Source organism: Elephas maximus, chromosome 5 (genome assembly GCF_024166365.1).
Source record: "Elephas maximus indicus isolate mEleMax1 chromosome 5, mEleMax1 primary haplotype, whole genome shotgun sequence".
NCBI lineage: Eukaryota > Metazoa > Chordata > Mammalia > Proboscidea > Elephantidae > Elephas > Elephas maximus.
Genome location: NC_064823.1, coordinates 29,921,271 through 29,944,692, shown reverse-complemented (window position 1 = coordinate 29,944,692; position 23,422 = coordinate 29,921,271).

Sequence of the window (23,422 nt, the reverse complement as noted above, 5' to 3'; positions counted from 1 at the left end):
TACACGTTTTTTCTCCAAATTGAATTTTTTACTTCTAGATATGGCTGGCATCTGTCTGTCTCCTAACCCCACAGCATCTTTTATAGAATCAAAGTCTCTTTTCAGATTCACAACACTGACAGAGGTGGATGACCCAGTAAGCAAGGTAAGCACAGGCTAACTTGTGCTTACTAACTAATCTGTACTGAAAAATTTCACTACAAATGATCTGGTAAGCAAAATAAGCACAGTGTTTACCTTGCCTGTTGGGTAATCTGACCCTGATCAAGAGGGACCAGTCCCTGGAGAAGAACCTCATGCTTGGTGAGGTAGGGGGTCAGCGAAAAAGAGGAAGACCCTGAATTAGATGAATTGACACAGTGGCTTCAACGATGGGTTCAAACATAGCAATGATTGTGACAATGGCTCAGGACCAGGCAGTGTTTCATTCTGTTGTACATAGGGGCTATGAGTCAGAACTGACTCGACAGTACCTAACAACAACAACAATAGCAATGCAGTCATTGCAGGCATGTTTGGCATCCAGATAAGGGGAATTTGAGTTAAGAGTACATTTTGTTTGGCTTAAGTGGTGTCTTAGTTATCTAGTGCTGCTATAACAGAAATACCACAAATGGATGGCTTTAACAAATAAAAATTTATTCTCTCACAGTGTAGTAGGCTAGAAGTGCAAGTTCAGGACCTTCTGGAGGAAGGTCCTTGTCATCAATGTTCCCCTCATCTAGGAGCTTCTCTATGCAGGAATCCTGGGTCCAAAGGACATGCTCTTCTCCTAGCACTGCTTTCTTGGTGGTATGAGGTCTCAAAGTCTCTCTGCTTGTTTCTCTCTTTTAGGTCTCAAAAGAGATTGACTTAAGACACAGCCTAATCTTACAGATTGAATCCTACCTCATTACCATAACTGCCACTAATCCCACCTCATTAACATTATAGAGGTAGGGTTTACAACACATAAAAAAATCACATCTGATGACAAAATGGTAGATAATCACACAACACTGAGAATCATGACTAGCCAAGATAACACATTTTTGGGGAACACAATTCAATGCATAACAGTATTGAAGTTTATGTCTCCATCCCGGGTAAGCCTTGAAGAAAGCTTGGCAAGTGCTGTCAAGGAAGCACAGAGCATGGTGAAGCTCAGGCACAAGTCAAGGACTTGAAGCATCAAATGGTACTCTTCATAGTGTGGTGGGTCCATGCAAACTGATGGGAATTTTGCATAGGGAAACGCAAAGTTCACTGCATAACCAAGGTAATTTGTCCCTACAGTCCCTGAAAATGAGTAGAAGCAATATGGGCCAAGGAAAGCAGGTTCCAAGGCTATTGCAAAAATGAATTAAAAAAAAACCCAGTGTCATCAAGTATCCCGTAATGCTGAGAATCACAAAGATGAAACTGGTTTCCTACAGATGTCTCTGGACCCACTCCCTGTGAGCTAATAGTAGAAGTACACCAACTATGATGGCCTATTATTACATTAGGACATGTCAGCTTTAGAGTTCTTTCAGCAGGGGGCAAGCCATTATTATTTCTTTTATTTATCGTCTTATAAATATTTTTATACTTAGAAGGTAATGGTTTGGCTTGTCATGATCAAGTTGGCAAAAACTTCCAAAGAACCTGTCTTGGGCTGAGTCCTCTAGAGAAGCAAAACCAGTAGTGTGTGTGTGTGTGTGTGTGTATATATTATATAAAAAATATATATACATACATATAGATTTATATCAAGAAAATGACTCACACAGTTGTGGAGGCTGTAATGTCCCTAGTCTGTCGTTCAGGAAAGAGGCTTCTCCTGATTCACATAGCAGCAGGGACTGGCGAACCCAAGATCGGCAGGCCAGGGAGCAGGGCTGTTGCTCACAGGCTGTGGAGATCAATGAATCCTGAGAACAGCAGGCAAGACTGCAGGTCAGCTGCTAGCTCAAGTCCCAAGGACCGGATGTCAGATGAACAGGAATGAGCTGTAGGATCCAGAATGGGTAAAAGCCCCACCCCTCCCAGCCCTGCCTGAATATCCGCCTACACTTGATGCAGGTGGCATGCCCAAGGAAACTCCCCTTCCACTGAATGGCTGCTCATAGTAGATCCCATCATGGGGTTGATCACGTATCAAATTTCTACAGAGAAGTGATCACAACATTATATGACTGCAAAAACACCGAGAATCATGGCCCAGCCAATTCAACACACAATCTTAACCATCACAAGTGAGATATCTTTATCTGATTCAAAGTCAGTTTATTGTTGTTTTTCCTAGCTACACTGGTGAAGCAATAACCTGCAAGAATATTCCTACCTCCCACTCTTCCAAATCCCCTGCTATCAGGACAAGAAGGTGAAGAAGTCTTAATATAATATGAATATGCCCACATCACTTGGCACCAGAAGTATGTGGATAGTGGAGGAAAAGTGAGCTCTTTATAATTTGGAGAATTCCAAAAAATCATGATGAGACTTAGCTTAAAAGGAGACTACAAGATGTCTTAAAATCACTGAACAGATATTCAGTGGTTAGTAAAAGATTCTGGCAGAAATAGAGTATCTGTTAGTCAATACCTTTTCAGCAAAGTCTAGTAATCTAACTAGACTTTGCTAAAGAAGGTATTAACTATTTAATCCATAAAATAACCAGAAAGAGGAGGATGTAAACTATGATTTTTAAGGCCTTTTCTTCAGACTCTACTATTTCCTGCCCCCTACCAAAAAAATAAACAAATAAAAAACTGAGTCTCACTATGGAAGAGGACTACAGTGTCTGATATTGCCGGGCCCCGGGAGTACAAAGGTGCTAAATCCTAAGCTTGAGCACAGTAGCAGAGACAGACTGACTTGCTGGGAAAGACTACTTTTCCTGTAGCTGGAAAATTGAGTTACCTGGAATTGAAGGTGTTCTGAGAATGAAATTCTAGCCCAAGCTGTGTATGACTTCAAGAGAGAAAGGTATTATAATGACAAAAAACTGGTGTGGGTTATGAAGGGCTTATATAGTCCTGTCCTGGTGGACATTTCTGTGTTCTCAAGAAGACACCACTGCATTACTCCGGCAGAATTCTCGAAAGCCTTAAAACAAAATTTGAGTCTCAGATGAGTCATTGGACATGCTAGATATCTTCTGTTTGCCCCTCCATATCCAACTTTGTTTCCAGGTGTCTGGCCTGTAGGGACTACATCGGCAGCCTCCTTACCCTCTGGCTTTTGGTTGCCTTGATTAATAGGGAATATTATCAAGAAATAGGAGGGCAGGTGGATAATGAGCTCAGGGTTTTTATTGCCCTTGTGTGGTAGACTAAAAACAGTGACAAATTATTTTCTACTTCTCTCACTGAGAGGTAGAATATAGTTCCCCTCTCCTTTAATCTGAACCAGACTAAGTGACTTGCTTGACCAGTTGAATGCAGTGGAAGTGAAATTTTGGGACTTCTGAGGCTAGATCATCACAAGAGTCTTGTATATTTTATCCAACCAGGTCTCTTGGAACTTCATTCTTGGATCTCTGAGTTGCCATGTAAAAAGTCTGACTACCTTGTGACTTCCTTGGTGGGGAAAACCATAGGAAGGTCCCCATGACCATGTGGAGAGAGAGTAATTCTAGCTATCTTCCAGCTGTTTCGACCTTCCCTGCTTGATATGAGAGTGAACTAGCCATCTTGGAGGAAATTCCAGTCCCAGCAGATATATCATGGGGAAGAACCAAGGAATCCAGCCAACACCAGAACTGAGACCCTAGATATATGACCCCATTGAACTGTTCCAGCCATTTTCAGCTATTTAAACCATCCCGTCAGAGGCCCCAGTCATTGTGAAGCAGAGATGATCTATCTATGCAGTGCCCTGCCAGAATTTCTGATCTACAAATCATTGTTTCCCACAAGTAAGTTTGGGAGTGATCTGTTATACAGCAATAAATAACCAAGCGCCTGGTGACCTCCTAGCTGGGTCATCCCTGATTGACTGCATCCCTTTACCAAAGGCTCTCCAAGACAGCCCACTCCATACAGCTCCTCTCAACTTTTGGCCAATGGGAAGTAATGACTTCCTCCATTGCTAACTATACCATCCTTTGTTGCTGGCTTTCCTAAGTCTTGTCTACCTTTAAAATACTTCTTTAATTAAACTCTCCTGAATTTCCCAGTTTGAGTGCCTTCTGGTTTCTGCTGGGATCCTAGCTGATATATCAGACCTGATATACATTTATTAAGGCTTATTAGAGAACAGGAGAGAAAGCCACAGTTTTTGCAAGAAGGTTCAAAATTATGATTCAGAAAGCCACAGAAAAATTTTCCCTAGTGTCTTAGGCTGGGTTCTCTAGAGAAGCAAAACAAATAAAGCGTACACAGAGAGAGAGAGAGAGAGTTACATCAAGGAAATGGCTATGTGGTTGTAGAGGCTGTGATGTACCAAGTCCATGGGTCAGGAAAGAGGCTTCTCCTGATTCATATAGCTGCAGGGGCTGGCAAACTGAAGATCGGCGGGTCAGAGAGCAGAGCTGCTGCTCACAGACTGTGAAAATCCATGAATCCCAAGATTGGCAGGCAAGACCGCAGGTATGCTGCTAGCTCATGTCCCAAAAACCAGAGGTCATTCGAACAGAAGCCAGCTGCAGAGAAGACGGGAGTAGGGATTGGTGTTCTGAAATAACTTAGAAAAATTAAGGAAATAGGAACATCATTCATCATTTAGCTTTGCTTGTGAGAAACATGGCCATTTTCTGGCACACTGCATTGTTTTATTTAACAAGCACTTATGTCACACTTTCTATGTTCCAGGTACTGTTTTAAGAGCTTTGCAAGTAAGAATTCATTTATTCTTCCCAATAAATCTTATCCCATTCCATTGCTGTCAAGTTAATTCCAACTCACAGTGACACTATAGGACAGAGTAGAGCTGCCCCACAGAGTTTCCAGACTGTAAGATTTATGGAAGCAGACTGTCAACATCTTTCTTCCATGGAGCGGCTTGTTCAAACTGCCAACCTTTTGGTTAGCAGCTGAGCTCTTAACTGCTGTGTCACCAGGGCTCCTTATAAACCTTATCAGGTATGTGCTATTAATAATGTAATTTTACATATGAGGAAATTGAGGCATGTAGACGTTACATAACTAGCCCAAGGATTCACAGATAGTGACAGAGCCAAGACTCCAACCCACATAACTGAGCTAGAGAGTCTGCACCGTTATGGTTCTAAGACTTGCCTGGGAACATTAAGAAAGCAGGAGAAATGAGTTACCCTTATCTGATGCTTGTTTGGTCCCAGTGAATACTGGTGCCTTCACCTCTCACAGCCATCAGAGATGATGGAGAGGCCAACAGAAGCTGAGAGGTCCTCAGATGTTAGATAGTAGGAAGGACAAGTGCTGCAGTTATCTGTTGCTATGTAACAAATTACCTGAAAACTTAGTGGCTTAAAGCAACAATAATCAGTTTTCTTTTTCAGGGTTTCTGTAGGGTAAGAATTCAGATAAAATACAGTAATACTTCTAATCCACTGTGTCTCAGGCCTCAGGTGGAAGATTTGGAGGCTAGGGGCTGGAGTCATCACTCTTATGCCAACCATGCTGAGGCTTCTGCCTGGAATATCCTACCCCTCTTACCTGTGATTTTTCCATGTGGATTGGACTTCTCATAACATGGTTTCAAGGGAAAGTGTTGAAAGAGAGAGAGAGGAGGGAGGCTGAAAGAGAGAGAGAGAGAAGGAAGCGGAGGAGGAAGCGGAGAAGGGAATCGAGAGAGAAGGGAGGAAGTTATATACTTTTTATAATCTACTTCGGAAGTTCTGTATCTTCACTTCTTCAGTACTTCATTGGTTAGGGCAGTCATGAACCTCTGCCTAGATTCAACGGCAGGAAAGGGAAGCTGGCTGTTGCAGTTTGACCAGTTTGCTTGGGTCTGAGGGACATTCCTGGGACATGGGTCTTTAAAACTGGAGAAATCCCAGGCAAATCAAGATGAGCTGGTCACCCTAGGTGGTGAAACAGACCCCCACCTCTCAAAGTGAGGAGTGTCTGTCACATTGTAAGAAGTGCGTGTTGGATGAGATTCATATATGAGTGAGGCCATCTTTTGAAAATACAATTTGTAGCACATGTACATAAATATGTTTATATCAAAACAAGGAAGAAATACACTTAACTATTACAGTTTTTTTTTCTGCAACTGATCCTGTGGTTGTAATTTCCACTATCTGTTTCACATTCCTTTTGCCATAAGCACACACCTAAACTGGTTGAGATGAATGAAACATCCATTCCTGAAAGGTCAGTGCTATTAGCAGCCCTGGCTCTATTGTTTTTTGTTGTTGTGGTGGTGGTTGTTGTTTTCTATTGACTTTAATCATAGGATATGGGAGAAATAAGAGACACCCCAAGGGATTTCTTTTATTTCAGACATATTCCTCTTCATCCCAATTTCCCTTTGATTGTCAGGGTCAATCACTCCACTCAGTACGGTACCCCCTTCTTTGCTGACTAATTGACTGGCATAAGGATCCTAAATTTGCCAGGTGGCAATCCCAACGTACATTATAATGGAACTATTGTTGTGTCTGCTGGTGAAAGCATTCTTCCCTTAGAAACTATGGCCTGTAACCAACAGAGCTCAATATGGGGATGGGTATCACTGGGTATTAGTGATAAAAGCTCTCACATTTCCACTCCTTGATTCTTAGACCAGTGAATCACGGCTATGGCAGAAACAGCACTATGTCAGGCAGTGATTTCAAGAATATACTTTATACTGTAGGAAATTGCTCCAGCCCTGTAAGATGTTGTCACCCAGCTGACACTGTAACAGCCTTCAAAGGGCCAATTCATTTGCCTATTAGACTAGCTACTTCAAGATGATGGAGAACATGGTACCTCCAGTGAATTCCATGAACATGGATCCATTGCTGCTCTTCATTTGCTATAAATGTGTTCCTTGGTTAGAAGTGATGCTTTGTGGAATATCATGATGATAAATAAGGCATTCTGCTAGTCCATGGATTATGATTTTGGCAGAATGATTGGGAAGCCAGATCCATATCTGGAGTAATTGTCTATTCCAGGGAGAATAAAACATTGCACTGCTTGTAATGGAATTAGTTAAAGGTAATTAATATTTCACCAGGTATCTGATTGATTCCCAGGGAAATGAAATTATACTGGGGGCTTGGTGTTGGTCTCTAATGTTGTCAGGCTAACATTAGCATTAGCATAGCAGTGGCTATATCCGTATCAGCCTTGTGAGTGGAAGTTCATGTTGTTCAGCTCTTGTATAACTCTACTACACCTCCCACCATGGACACTTTGTTCATGAGACCATTGGGCAAAGACATGAATGGCTGGGGAAAGAAACTGACTTCTATCCATGAGACAAGATATTTTATCCACATGATTATTAAAATCTTACACTGCTGAGGTTATGTTTTGGTAAATATCTATAGGGAACAAAAATATCTTTTTTGGCCATTCAGTGACCTCTCTGTCACCAGTTTTCTAGTTGTATTCTTTCCAAGTCCCTGACCATCCAACAAAATCATTAGCTGCAGCTCGCGAATTAGTGTAGATCTGAACCTGTGGCATCTTTCCTTTCTGGCAAAATTAATAACCAGCTTCATTGTTTGAAGTTTGGCTCACTGGGAGGATTTCCCACCATCACTATTCGTCGTGACCATCTGTAGTGGGACCAAGATGCATGGCCAGAAATTTGAAGTTAGAGGGATCTGACTAGGGTGGCTCTGACCAAGACACAGTACTGGAGAAGGGCAATGAGACATCTGGGAACAAAATTTCCTTAGTAAAATGAAGAGGTCTTGGCTGATCCAGCCTCAATATAAGGTCCAAAGTGTTGTTGGTGGGGGGAGGCCTTGTCTGGCACAGCTTGTGGTTTAGGCTAGAAGCTTCTCAGGATCCTGCCACCCAGATGTGTTGTGGTTCTCTTAAATAATAATGGCTGAGTTAGGTATTGTGAACACAGAGAACTCTACTCTTAAAATGCCAAGTGTGTGATATCCTTGAAGCCAATACAGAGACCAGCCCAGCAAGAGTTAACAAGGATCTGAGGAACTGTTGGGACCAAGTTTTATCAGTGACACTGCATGGCAGTGAGAAACAACAGTGGCAGTGAGCTGTGTAGACTTCAGTTGTCTCTCCTTTTGGCTTTTGGGCAAGGATGAACCAATTTGGGACTGAGTAACCTCTGGAGCCCTAGTGTTGCAGTGGTTAAGTGCTCAGCTGCTAACTGAAAAGATGGTGGTTGGCACTCACCAGCCAGTCTGTGGAAGAAAAGACCTGGCCATCTTCTCCCATAAAGATTAAAAAAAAAAAAAAAAAAAGCCTAGGAACTCCCATGGGGTAGTTATGCTCTGTTGTATAGCGTAGCTATAGTTGGAATCGACACGATGGCAATGGATTTGTGTTTTGTTTTTATTAATCTCTAGAGTTCTCACTAAATTAGGAAAAGTATAGAACAGAGTTTAAGTGAATATACTGGGCTACCTGATAATGAACTTGTTTTGATTGAGTGATTAATTGAAACAAGAGATATGCATAACAGTTTTATTATCTGGGTTTGTGAAGCAGGTCGTACTATCTGCACGTGATATTTATGTTGCATTAGAAAATTTAAAAAAGATTTCCAGCCTCCATTTTAGGTATTTTGGGGAATCTGAAACTAAATTATAAAAAAAAAAAAAACTGTACCAGCAGTTATATCCTTTTGCTCACAATTAAAGAAAAAAAAAGAAAGAAAAATAATCTTACAATACCATAAAACTAAAGGATTTGCACTTACATGCTTCATCTGCTTAGAATGTTAATCTTTTTAATGGAGGACTCCATCAATAGGCATTTCCCAGAAGTCGTTGAACATTTTTGAGGGCCTATTCTATGTCGAACATTATTCTAGAATTTCACACAGCTTATTTCATTTAAACCTTTCCATAATTCAGTGAGGTAGATATTCTTTCCATTTTAGAAATGAAGAAATCAATTCATAGGGCTTAAGAATCTCTTCTAGGTGATTCTAAGAGGTGGATCTCTAGCCATATCATGGATTTTCATAAGCATTGACTAAGATAACACTTAAATCAAGTGATAAGTGAAGCATGAATATTAGCACGATGCTTGAATGCAGCTAGTCTAGTAGCAAAATCAAGATAAAATATAAATTGTAAGGTCTAAGATCACAATAGCTTGCCCATCTCTTATTTTGTTCCAATTAATCACTCACTCCAAACAAGTCCTGTCAACATGTCTTGTTGTTGTTCGGTGCTGTCTAGTCAGTTCCGACTCGTAGCGACCTGTGTACAACAGAACGTAACAGTGCCTGGCCCTGTGGCATCCTCACAATTGCTGTTATGCTTGAGCCCATTGTTGCAGCCACTGTGTCAATCCATCTTGATGAGGGTCTTGCTCTTTTTTGCTGACCCTCTACTTTACCAGGCCTGATGTCCTTCTCCAGGTACTGGTCCTTCCAGATAACATGTCCAAAGTATGTGAGACAAAGTCTTGCCATACTTGCTTCCAACGAGCATTCTGCTTGTACTTCTTCCAAGGCAGATTTGTTTGTTCTTTTGACAGTCCATGATATATTCAATATTCTTCACCAAGGCCATAACTCAAAGGCATTAATTCTTCCCAGCTTTCGCGTGCATACGAGGCGATTGAAATTACCATGGTTTGGGTCAGGCACACCTTAGTCCTTAAAGTGACATCTTTGCTTTTTAACACTTTAAGAAGGTCTTTTGCAGCAGATTTTCCCAATGCAATGTGTCATGTGATTTCTTGACTGCTGCTTCCATGGGCATTGATTGTGGATCCAAGTAAATAAAATCCTTGATAACTTCAATCTTTTCTCTGTTTATCATGATGTTGTTTATTGGTCTAGTTGTGAGGATTTTTGTTTTCTTTATGTTGAGGTGCAATCCATACTGAAACTAGTTTTTTGTCTTAATCAGTAAGTGCTTCAAGTCGGCTTCACTTTCAGCAAGCAAAGTTGCGTCATCTGCATATCACAGGTTGTTAATGAGCCTTCCTTCAATCCTGATGCAGCATTCGTCTTCATATAGTCCAGTTTCTCAAATTATTTGCTTAGCATACAGATCGAACAAGTGTGATGAGTGGCTACAACCCTAACGTACACATTTCCTGATTTTAAACCATGCAATATCCCCTTGTTCTATTTGAACTACTGCCTCTTGTTCTATGTCCAGGTTCCCCATGAGCACAAATAAATGTGCTGGAATTCCCAGTCTTTGCAATATTATCCATAGTTTGTTATGATCCACAAAGTTGAATGCCTTTGCATAGTCAATAAAACACAGGTAAGCATCTTTCTGATAGTCTGTGCTGATGTCCATCTGACATCAGCAATGATATTCCTTGTTCCATGTTCTCTTCTGAATCTGGCTTGAATTTCTGGCAGTTCCCTGTTAATGTACTGCTGCAACCACTTTTGAATGATCTTCTACAAAATTTTACTTGTGTGTAATATTAATGATATTGTTTGATAATTTCTGCAGTCTGTTGAATCATCTTTCTTTGGAATGGGCACAAATATGGATCTCTTCCAGTTTGTTGGCCAGGTAGCTGTTTTTCAAATTTCTTGGCATAGATGAGTGAGCTCTTCCAGGGTTGTGTTCATTTTCTGAAACATCTCAGTTGGTATTTTGTCAATTTCTGGAGCCTTGTTTTTTTGCCAATGCCTTCAATACAGCTTGGACTTCTTCCTTCGGTACCATTGGTTCTTGATTGTATACTACCTTCTGAAATGGCTGGACGTCAACCAGTTCTTTTTGGTACGCTGACTCTGTGTATTCCTTCCATCTTCTTTTGATGCTTCCTGCATCATTTAATATTTTTTCCCACAGAATCCTTCAATATTGCAACTTGAGGCTTGAATTTTCTCTTGAGTTCTTTCAGCTTGAGAAATGCCAAGTGTGTTCTTCCCCTTTGGTTTTCTAACCCTAGGTCTTTGCACATTTCATTATAACACTTTACTTAGTGTTCCCAAGCCACCCTTTGAAATCTTCTTTTCAGTTATTTTACTTTATCATTCCTTCCTTTTGCTTTAGCTACTGTATGTTCAAGGGCAAGTTTCAGAGTCTCTTCTAACATCTCTTTTGGTCCTTTTCTTTCTTTCCTGTCTTTTTAATGACCTTTTGCTTTCTTCATGTATGATATCCTTGATGTCATCCCAAAACTCGTCTGGTGTTCAGTGTTCAATGAGTCAAATCTATTCTTGAGATGGTCTCTAAATTCAGGTGGAATATACTCAAGGTCATACTTTGGCTCTGTGGACTTGTAATTTTCTTCAGCTTCAACTTAAGCTTGTGTGTAAGTAACTGATGTTCTGTTGCATAGTCAGTCCCTGGCCTCGTTCTGACTGATGATGTTGAGCTTTCCCATGGTCTCTTTCCACAGATATAGTTGATTTTATTCCCATGTATTCCATCTGGCAAGGTTCATATGTATAGTCTCCACTTACATTGATGAAAATAGATATTTTCAACGAAGAAGTCTTTGGTCTTGCAAAATTCTATCATGGAATCTCTGGGGTCGTTTCTACCCCCAAGGCCATATTTTCCTACTACCAGTCCTTTTTTGTTTCCAACTTTCGCATTCCAATCACCAGTTAGTATCAATGCATTGTGATTACACATTTGATCAATTTCAGGCTGCAGATGTTGGTAAAAAATCTTTAATTTCCTCATTTTTGATATAAGTGGTTGGTACATAAACTTGAATAATAGTCGTATTAACTGTTCTTTCTTGTGGGCATGGGGAGGCTGTCCTATCACTGACAGTGTTGTGTACTTCAGGAGAAATCTGGAAATGTCCTTTTTGAAGATGAATGCAATGCTGTTCCTCTTCAATTTGTCATTCATGGTATAGTAGACCATATGATTGTCTGATTCAAAACGGCCTATACCAGTCCATTTCAGCTCACTAGTGCCTAGGATATTGATGTTTATGGATTCCATTTCATTTTGACAGCTTCCAATTTTCCTAGATTCATACTTCATACATTCCATATTCCTATTATTAATGGATGTTTGCAGCTGTTTTTTCTCATTTTGAGTCATGCCACCTCAGCAAATGAAGGTCCCGAAAGTTAGACTCCATCCACGTCATTAAGGACAATTCTAATTTAAGGAGGCAGCTCTTCCTCAGTTGTATTTTGAGTACCTTCCAACCTGAGGGACTTATCTTCCAACACTATATCAGATTATGTTCCACTGCTATTCATCAGGTTTTCACTGGCTAATTTTTTAAGAAGTAGCCCACCAGGTCCTTCTTTGTAGTCTGTCTCAGTCTGGAAGCTCAGCTGAAACCAGTCCACCATGGCTAACCCTGCTGGTATTTGAATACCAGTGGCATAATTTCGAGCATCACAGCAACAGGATTAAGTTGCCTCTAAGGCCTACCCTCCTTCTCTTCTTCCAGTTAGTTAAGCCAATATATATCTGATTGTTTAAGTCAGTTTGAGTTGGGTTTTCTATCATTTGCAACTGAAAGTTGATACAACATCAACATTGTCTGCTAATCAGAGGTTCTGCTGTAAATATAATTTTGGTGGAGATTCAGTAGAACAAGCAAAAGACAGTTCTTGCTTATGGTATGAAAATGATAGGACTGTGAGGTAAACCTAGATGTCTGTACTTAAGGGCCTGACAAGCCAAATACATACTCTCTAAAGACTACGTTAGTTTTAAAACTTGTCAACTTGAATAAAACCTACCCACTTGAATACATTCAATTCATCTGAAGTCATCAAATTTCAGTTCCCTAACACTGTACATTGTATATGTCGTGAAATCACACACTCCCTATTATAGCCTGTCTTATAGGGTGACTATGAGTTGGAATGGGCTGGATGGTACACGATGTAATAATTTATCCGGCAAAAGTAAACCAAGAGCGAGAATGGGTGTATAATTTGTGTGAGAGTTCCTAGAATTTTTGCATATTTTTAATACATGAAATGATTACAATAAAACAAATTTTTGAAGTCCAACAAATTAAGAGAAGGCAATGGATTACTTTTTAGGTGCATTTAAAGAGGACCACTAAGGAGCCCTGGTGGTGCAACGGTTGTGTCCACCTGCTAACCCAAAGGTAGGCAGTTCGAATCCAGCAGCTCCTTGGAAGAAAAGCTGGGCGATCTGTTTCTATAAAGATTAAAAAAAACAAAACCCACTGATACGGAGGTGATTCTGACTCACAGCAACCCTACAGGACAGTGTAGAGTTTTTGTATAGGGTTCCCAAGGGGCGGCTGATAGATTCAAATTGCCAACGGCTGATAGATTCAAATTGCCAACCTTTTGCTTAGCAGCCAAGCTCTTAACCACTGCACCGCCAGGGCCTCTGCTTTTCCATAAAGATTACAGCCTAGGAAACCCTATAGGGCAATTCTACTCTGTCCTGTAGGGTTGCTGTGAGTCAGAGTTGACTCAATACCACACAACAACAAAGTAGATCAGTAGTATTAGAGACGTTAAAATTTGTTTTAAGTTGTAATGCTTTTTTTTTTTTTTTTTTACTTTAAAAAGAACGTCTGACTGTTGAGTAGATGATGGCAACATACATATTTTTAAAAGATCATAAACTATCAGTATGGAGTTTGAAACTGAGAGTATCTTAAGCAATTTAACCTAAAATAATGAGCCCATTTGTTTAAAGACCTAGCAGGAGTGAATAATTACCAACTTATAAATTATCATTTTACTTATACTTAAATTCCAAAAGTGGGTTCATGACTCAAATAAATATGCTCTTTAGTATAAAACAGGAGCCAAATTTACTTTAAAAATTTAAACAGCTTCTATTTGTTAAATGATTATTTATGGACTATAATCAAGTTACTACCAGTTAAAGAAAAAGCAATGATTTTTTTTATGTCTGAGGCTAAAAAAAGATTATTTTTTAAATTTGCTTGTTTTTCTTCCTACCAAGCACTTATGACACATTTATTTGGAGTAAAGGCATAAAAACTGACCCAGCTCTTATTTGAGTAGAAGATTGGCTTTTGGAGTCCCAGAGATATTTTTTCTTTGTATTTTTGAATTTTGTTGAATAAGCATTAATTCTATTACTTTTTAAAAAATTGAATACATAGCAGAATATCTGGTCTGTTGGTTAGAATTTGTTCATATGTAATCACTGCATTGCTCTCAATTAATCTTAAAGTTGCTATTTTCCAACCCATTCTTGGATTGACAATTTATTATGTTAAACATTTATCAATTCATTTATATTGACTATCACTACGTGCACAGTGGAGACCTGATTGCACAGTGGTTAAGAGCTTAGCTGCTAATCGAAACGTTGACAGTTCGAATCCACCAGCTGCTCCTTGGAAACCCTGTGAGGCAGTTCTACTCTGTCCTATAGGGTCGTTATAAGTCCAAATCAACTTGACAGCAATGGTATGTTACAAAGTGCTATATTTAAATATTATTATTATTTTCCCTTTTGGACACAAAATTCCAGGTTTTTAAAGCCACATCATCTCATAGAGTGGAGACAGTATCCTAACTTCCTTATTTAAAGAAAACCTAATCAGTAACTGTAGCTGTAAAGAGAACCCAGTCTCAAAACAAATTAGTAAAAGCATGAATAGTGATAATGGTAATAGTGGTAATGATAAATCATATTCATCATTCAGCGTTAAATTTAGATGTCAAAACAATATCTTCTAATGCCTTTTGAAATCTCTATCACCTCGACTGCTCCTCTTTTGCCAGTATTTAATTAAAATGTGACTCTATTCAGACAAATTTATCCTTTTTTTTTCCTACCAAAGGTGATGAACTTAGAGCTTATAAATTTTTTTTTTTTTTTCTGTTTGAGGACCCAAACAAGCAATGCTGTAAAAGGGGATGTATAACATGTATAGAGGAATAATTCAACTATTTATAGGTTTCAGAAAGCTCCTAATGTTTCCTCAAGATTTATTCATCAATTCATATATTCATTGACAAAGCATTTTTGAATGCCTCCTATATAAAATAAATTGTAATTACTTAGAAGTTCTTTGCAAAAATACACTATTACTGGGAAGGCAGCTATTAGGCCATTTATTTTGCAAGGAAATGTACCCTTCTGAGCTTGTTTGATTTGGATTTGTATCCCTAAAGTAAATATTGCTATTGGTGGCTTCCTGTTTAATGTCAGGCTAGTCAACTGACCCAAGAAATCTTCCAGTTGTGTTAAAGGTTCCTTCAGCTGGATTCCAGTGCAAATCCTTCCATATGATTTGTTATGTAAAAACTTAAAACTACTTCCTAAATTCAAATTTTATAGCATTTTTATTCTTTTACATGCTAAGAGACTGGATCTACTTTACAAATATGCTATTATTTTTTAAGGAATGGTACAATGCCCCATGTAGTCCAATATTTAATATATATCACATTAATTTTAAAACAGAAATGAAATTAACTAGCCTGTTTTTCTGGTTCTTGGAAAGTTACTTATTACTCTTTTTTTTTTTTTTTTTCTGTGAAAGGAGAATTCACCAAATCTCTATCAAACTTTCTCTATCTTCCTACAACCCACATGCTGTGCCTTTCCTGCTGTTCCAGGGGATAAGCGTTGCTCCTTCTCCTCCGTTCATGTACCAGGTCCTGACCCTCCTTAACTTTTATCAACTTTGTGGATCCCTTCTCTTCTGCATCTTCATCCTTTCTTTCTGTACTAAATTGTTCCCATCAGCAACAAAGCACGCTGTAATAGCTCCCATGTGTTAAAAAAAAAAGAAAAAAGTCATCCTATAGCTCCACACCCCATTTTAGTTTTGCCCATTGTCTGGTGGTAGAACTCTGTATCTGTCTTCTGTTTCCTTCACTTCCTCATTCTCTCCCTGGATCTTTCACTTGAACTCACTTGTTTTACTCCCTCCCAGCACTCTTTCTTTAACCCATTACAGTTAGGCTTTCTCCCCTTTCCATTCCACGAACAAAGCTCTTGTTAAGTTCACGAATAACCTTCCTCCTCTAACTTGACGTCTCAGCAGCATTTAGTGTAACTGACCACCTCTTGGCTTCCAGGACACCTCATTGGCTTGCCTTTTCCCCTACATCACTGACTGCCCTTCCTCTTTGTTGCTAGATCTACCTTCTCTTCCTGACCAGGAGTCAGTCTTCAGCCCCCTTTTCTATTCCCACTTCTTGGGGAACACCATCTCTGAATTGAAAAGTCCCAAAGTTGTATGCCTAGAATTTTGAACAAGATTAATTCTTATTTCTCATTGTGATATACAGACAACTAGAAAAGAACATTGTGAGGCATCTCTCTTTCTTTATTCCATACTCATTCCCTGTCATGGATTGAATTGTGTCCCCCCAAAATACCTGTCAACTTAGCTACGTCATGGTTCTCAGTATTGTGTGATTGTCCACCATTTTATGTGATTTTCTTATGTGTTGTAATTCCTATCACTATGATGTAATAAGATGGGTTAAACCAAAAAAACCAAACCCAGTGCCAACGAGTGGATTCCGACTCATAGCGACCCTATGAATAAGATGGGTTAGCAGCAGTTATATTGATGAGATCTGCAAGATTAGGTAGTGTCTTAAGCCAATCTCTTTTGAGATATAAAAGAGAGAGGTGAGCAGAGAGACAGAGGGACCTCATACCACCAAGATAGCAGTGCCGGGAGCGGAGTGTGTCCTTTGGACCTGAGGTTACTGCACTGAGCTGCTCCTAAACCAAGGGAAGACTGATGACACGGACCTTCCTCCAGAGCCGACAGAGAGAGAAAGCCTTTCTCTGGAGCCAGTGCCCTGAATTTGGACTTCTAGCCTACTGGACTATGAGAGAATAAACTTTTCTTTGTTAAAGCCATTCACCTGTGGTATTTCTGTTATAGCAGCAATAGATGACTAAGACATTCCCTAACCCTGACTACTATTCTTGAGGCCAAATGTGATGTTCATTGGTGCATTCATTTGACAAATAGTTATTGAGCAATATGTACCAAGCTCTATGCTGTCCTCTCCATAATTTAGGCTTCTGGTCTTTTGTCCTCTTTTCTTCTTCTCTATCTGTTCTTCTTCGGCAATTTCATGCATTCCTATTATTTCACTAGGTTCTAACAATTCCTCAAATTCATATTTCCAGCCCAGGCTTTCTCCCCTAAGCTAAAAACTCGAAACTCTGACTACCTACTAGTTTTCTGCACCTGGAACAAACACTTCAAATTCAGCATTAAAATTCAAATGCAATTTTGTTAGAAATGCAAACAACACAAAGCTTGATGTTCCTTCTGCCTAAGTCAGAGAATAGTTAGTCTCAATTCCACCTCATCCTTTAGCCCACAGCGCCTGTCTGAGAACCTCGAACAAGTCACCTGTTCCTACTAACAGCGCTTCATCATTTTCTTGCCTTAACCATTTATTACCCTAAGGATCTCTCTGCCTCCAGTCTTGAATTCTTCCAGTCCTTGTCCCACACTGTTGACAGCATGATTATTCAAGTTGAAAATCTGAATATTTTACATGCCTGAATAATATCTTTGATGGCTCTTCCTCTCCCATAGAATATAGCTGGAAGTTTCTTTCATTATAAGAACAAAACCCTTTCTGCCTCATCAGCTTCCCTTTTGCAAAAACACTTGCGTTCCAGACCAACAGAATGACTTGAAGGTTCACGCGTTTGTCATCGCATGAGTTTCCACAGCTTGAAATGCCCAGCCTTCGTCTTGTGTGCCTGCTGAATATGTGTTCTTGCATCAACACTCAAGTTAGATTATTCTATCTTTGATGCTCCTCAAGCCCTGATACCACCTAGAATTAGATCCTTTCTCCTTTGTGTTATAATATTTTGTATTGTTGTTGTTGTGGGCCGTTCAGTCAAGCCCAACTCCTAACAACCCTATATGCCTCTTTGTTTATGCCCATGCATTTCATTGTGTGGTAAATTGTCTGAAAGTCTGTCTACTCCACTGGGAAATTCACGTAGGCAGGGAAGTATGTATTACTAATCTTATAATTTCAGTCAGTTTCTTTTTATTTAATATTTTCTAACAAATGGGGAATAGCTTATCCACATAATCCTTTTAATGAATATTTTATAAACTGTAGAATTTTAGATTGTAAGGCACAACATTTTTCCCAAAACACAGTAGCTATTTTCCTAATAATAATATATTATTATTTTCCTAATATTAGGTATTCATTTAGACAGATATTAAAATCGCTGTTGGTAGGTGTCATTGAGCCATTTCCTAATCATAGTGACCCCATATGTGCAAAGTAAAACTGTAGAGTTTTCAAGGATATGACTTTTTTGGAAGCATACTGCCAGTCTTGCCTTTCTAGACACCTCTGGGTGAGTTTGAATCACCAACATTTTGGCTAATAGTCGAGAACTTAACCGCCTGTCCCACCTTGAGATATAATTATGTACTATAAAATTCACTCTCTAAAGTGTATAATTCTATGATTTTTAGTATGTTCACAACGTTATGTGAAAATTACCACTATGTCATTCAAATATTTTCATCACCCTCAAAATAAACTCCATAACCATTAGCTGTTCCATTCTCTACCCAGCCTCTGGCAACCACTGATCTACTTTCTGTCTCTATAGACTTGCTTATTCTGGACATGTGATATGAATAGAATCATATAATATTTGACTTTTTGTGTCTGGTTTCTTTTACTTAGCATAATGATTTCAAGGTTCAGCGATATTGTAGCATGTATGAGTACTTCATTTCTTTTTATTGCTGAATAATATTCCATTACATGGATATACCACATTTTGTTTATTCATTTACCATTTGATGGACAATTGAGTTGTTTCCAGGTTTTGAGTATTATAAATAATGATGCTATGAATATTTTATACAAGTTTTTATGTGGACAGAAATTTTCGGTTTTCTTGGGTATATACCTGGGAGTAGAATTGCTGTGGTAACTCTATGTTTAACTTTTTGAGAAACTGCTAAATTATTTTCCAAAACAACTGCACCATTTTACATTCCCACCAGCGGTGTATGAGGGTTCCAATTTCTCTACATCCTCACCAACACTTGTTAGTGTTGTCTTTTTGTATTGTTGCCATTCATTATAGTTATAGAGGTTTCGATATCATCCTCCCAAAAAAGAGTTATATAAACAGTTCCATCAGTGAACAAGTATTTCATTTTATATTACTCTGAAATAAGTGAGAGTTTAAGCATCTCAGAAGACAACTATTCTTCCCCTTGTCTAAACATCTTTAATGTCTCATTATAGGGCTTACCATATTTTTAAATTATTTCCTATTCTTCCTAAAATTCTTTCCTGTTTCTCTATTTTTTTTAAAAAAAAGTATTATAAAGCCTCAAAATGCATAAAACTTCTTGATCAAGTTTGACCCCTTTCTAGCTCTTATCTTCCCACCTACACTATTTCTAAGCATTTTATGAGAGCATAGGGCTAAGAAATTTATGTTTAATTTGTGATCCTTTGTGACTGCTTAGGCAATTTTATCGTATTTGTTCTTAACCAGCCTTTCCTGGTAACTAGCTTTTATCTTGTTTTTGTCTTCTGCACTTTTCCCAATGAACTTAATATTATTTAGAAACTGAATAACCATACTCTAAATTCCTTTATGCTGCCTCAAATAGTGTTTAGCATATGTGGTGGGAATTAGAAATTGGATGAATTTATCTGAAATGTGATATGACGAAGTGACATTTGTTTTAGTGGCTGTTTATACCTTTAAGCAGACATTCCCTTGGTTGAATCTTATGAATGAGGTGGCTGTGACTTTGGCCAGCACTCCAGCCTCTAGTCGAGGAGAGAATTGTTCCAATGTACACAGAAAATGATGAGAATTATTTCATCAGATGGATTTTCCCAAGCTGATAAGATATGACCAGCTGCTGCAGGCCATTTTCTGCAGTGTTGTGATGTGTCCACATATACTCTGGTGGGGTGGTTGTTCTATTTTTTCCATGCTTACGTAAACATTCATCCATAGACCTTGTGTTCATATACTTTCAGTATTCAGTTTTGTTTGGGAGCTTTTTAGCTTAGTCGTTGACTGAATGTTCCATTCATTCACTCAGTATTTGTTCACTAGAGAGCCTTATTATTATAATTAAAACATTATCTCGTCAAGACCTATCTGACCTATCATTCAAACTGCCATGTGTTTATATAGTTGTATATAACCTAATCCACCCATTCTGTGCAACTATGCTGTAGACATTCCAGTTTAAATATTATAGTTTTACCCTTGTGTGTGTGTATAGCTGAGCATTCATCTAAAATGGTATAACTTCACTCTTGTGAACAAGTACAAATAAACATTAATATCCATAAATGCACTTTACTAATTATGTATAATTATGTATTACACTAACGTATTTTCATTACAAAGCATTTTATTTTGTGTCTTACAATTTCTTTGTTACCCTAGCTCTTCTTAAGAAGAGTTTAACTTTCCTTAGTTGATTCTCAAGTTTAGATTGACATTGATCAACAACTAATTTCCCAAGTTTGAGCCTATTTTTCTCATCAGTAAAATATCTTATTTTTCTGTTTGCATTTCTAACAAAATTACATTTAGTTTTTTGCTGCTTGGATCTCTTATAATGGACCATAGAAAATAGTCCTGCTTCTCCCATTCAAAAATATTATGCTGAGAAGCGGAGCCAAGATGGTGGAATACACAGACGCTTCCTGCAAGCCCTCTTTACAACAAAGACCTGAAAAAACAAGTGAAACGAATATGTTTGTGACAAGCTGGGAGCCCTGAGCATCAAAGGCAAGCTTAGACAATGAACTGAGGGGCAGGGGGAGGAAGAGATCGTTCAGAAGTGGAGAGGAGTTACCAAACCTGAATCGCAAGGAGCCCTCAGGCACCATTCCTGGAGTGGTGGCAGTGGCGGTGGTGGGCTGGTACTAGCGTTCGGCTGCAGTTTCCTCAAGGAGAAGCAGCCAGCCACACAGCCTACTCATACCTCTGGAACCTGAGGAGAATGGCGCTCTTGTGAAAACTAAGTACTTGCGTATATTTTACCTGGCCCCCCAACCCCAAGCTGGCTTCAGTGGCTGAATCCCTGGGCCTGAGATAGACCCTGGTGAGCACCTAGACCCATCCTCCTGGCCTTGGGGAAGGAAAAAATTTGCAACTGGGGGGATAAGATAATTTGCTAGCTCCGTTAACCAGGGGAGCTCAGGACAGAAGTGGCTCCTGTCCAGGCATAAACCGTCTGTGGACCTTGAGCACCTTTCCCTTCTGCATGGACCTGTGTGGGCCTATTTCAGGAGAATAGGCCCTTGTTGGCAAACTCCAACCGTTTCAGCTGTGCAGTGGAGAGGTAGGTGTTTGACATTTGACATTGCTTTGCCTATTAAACAAGGTTCTCACCTACCCACATCAGGGACCTAAGGACTGATATAGCTCAGCTCAGGTCACCCAGCCACCTGCGACAGGGGTTCAGAGATAACTGGTACCTCCCAGTCCTTACAACCAAAAACTTTGGGTGCCCATGGTCCCTCTGCAGAACCCACCCACCAGCATGCTCTAGGGAACAGAGATGCATTTTCCTCAGAGTCACTTGGGGGTTGTTTCTTAGCCCCCTGCCTTGTTCAGAGCGTGACCTCCTGCTGCAGTCGGATACTGGTATATACACCAATCACCCCTGCCCCTCTAAGACTGTAGGACAGAGCCTGTACTATACACTTGATCAGCTACCTGGAAACCTGAGCTGAATTCGTACAAGAAAACTGAATGGATTCCTAGGCTGATATACCTGATAACAGCTCTAGCAGCTGGGGACAGGACACCAGAGCTCCAAAGGTGAAAATAATCAAGCTAGCTCACTCAAGCAACCCATAGGGGTATACCAAAACAAAACAAAGCAAGCAGCTACAACACGGTAAGCAAGCATAAACTAACACAATAACTTAGAGATGGCTCGGAGACAACAGTCAATATCAAGTCACATAAAGAAACAGACCATGATCACCTCAACAGGCTCTCAAAAGAAAGAATCCAGGGATCTTGTAGATGAAGGTGCATTCCTGGAATTACCAGATGCAGAATATAAAAGTTTAATATACAGAACCCTTCAAGACATCAGGAAAGAAATGAGGCAATATGCAGAACAAGCCAAGGAACACACAGATAAAGCAACTGAAGAAATTAGAAAGACTATTCAGGAACATAATGGAAAGTTTAATTAGCTAGAAAAATCCATCGACAGACAGCAATCAGGAATTCAGAAGATTAACAATAAAATACAGAATTAGACAACTCAACAGAAAGTCAGAGGAGCAGAATTAAGCAAGTAGAAGCTAGAATTTCTGAACTTGAAGATAAATCACTTGGCACTAATATATTTGAAGAAAAAGCAGATAAAAGAATTTTGAAAAGTGAGGAAACCTTAAGAATCATGTGGAACTCTATCAAGAGAAATAACTTACGAGTGACTGGAGTACCAGAACAGGAAGGGATAACAGAAGATAAAGAGAAAATTGTTGAAGATTTGTTGGCAGAAAACTTCCCTGATATTGTGAAAGATGAGAAGATATCTATCCAACATGCTCATCGAACTCCACATAAGGTAGATGTTAAAAGAAAGTCACCAAGACATATTATAATCAAACTTGCCAAAACCAAAGATAAAGAGAGAATTATAAGAGCAGCGAAGGATGAACGAAAAGTCACTTACAAAGGAGAGCCAATAAGAATAAGCTTGGACTACTCGGCAGAAACCATGCAGAAAAGAAGGCAATGGGATGACATATTTAAAAACTGAAGGAAAAAAATTGCCTGCCAAAAATCATATATCTAGCAAAACTGTCTCTTAAATATAAAGGTGAAATTAAGACATTTCCAGATAAACACAAGTTGAGGGAATTCGTAAAAAACCAAACCAAAACAACAAGAAATACTAAAGGAAGTTCTTTGGTTAGAAAATCAATGATATTAGGTATCAACCCAAGACTAGAACACTGGTCAGAGCAACCAGAAGTCAACCCAGATGGGGAAATCCAAAACAACAAAGCAAGATTATTAAAAAAAAAAAAAAAAAGCCCAAAACAGGGTAACAGTGATGTTATTATATAAAAGAAGACAACATTAAAAATAATAAAGAAGGACTAAGAAATGTAATCATACACCTTCCATATGGAGAGGAAGATACGGTGATACAAAGAAATAAAAATTAGTTTTAAGTTTATAAAAATAGGGGTACATAATAAGGTAACCACAAAGGAGACAAACTATCCTACTCATCAAAATAAAATTCAAGGGAAAAATACAGACTCAGCAGAAACAACATATGAGGAAAGGACAATATATAAAGAAAATCTACTCAGCACGTAAAATCAAGTGGGAAAAAGAACCTGTCAACACACACACAAAAACATCAAAATGATAGCACTGAATTCACACCTATCCATAATTACCGTGATTGTAAATGGACTA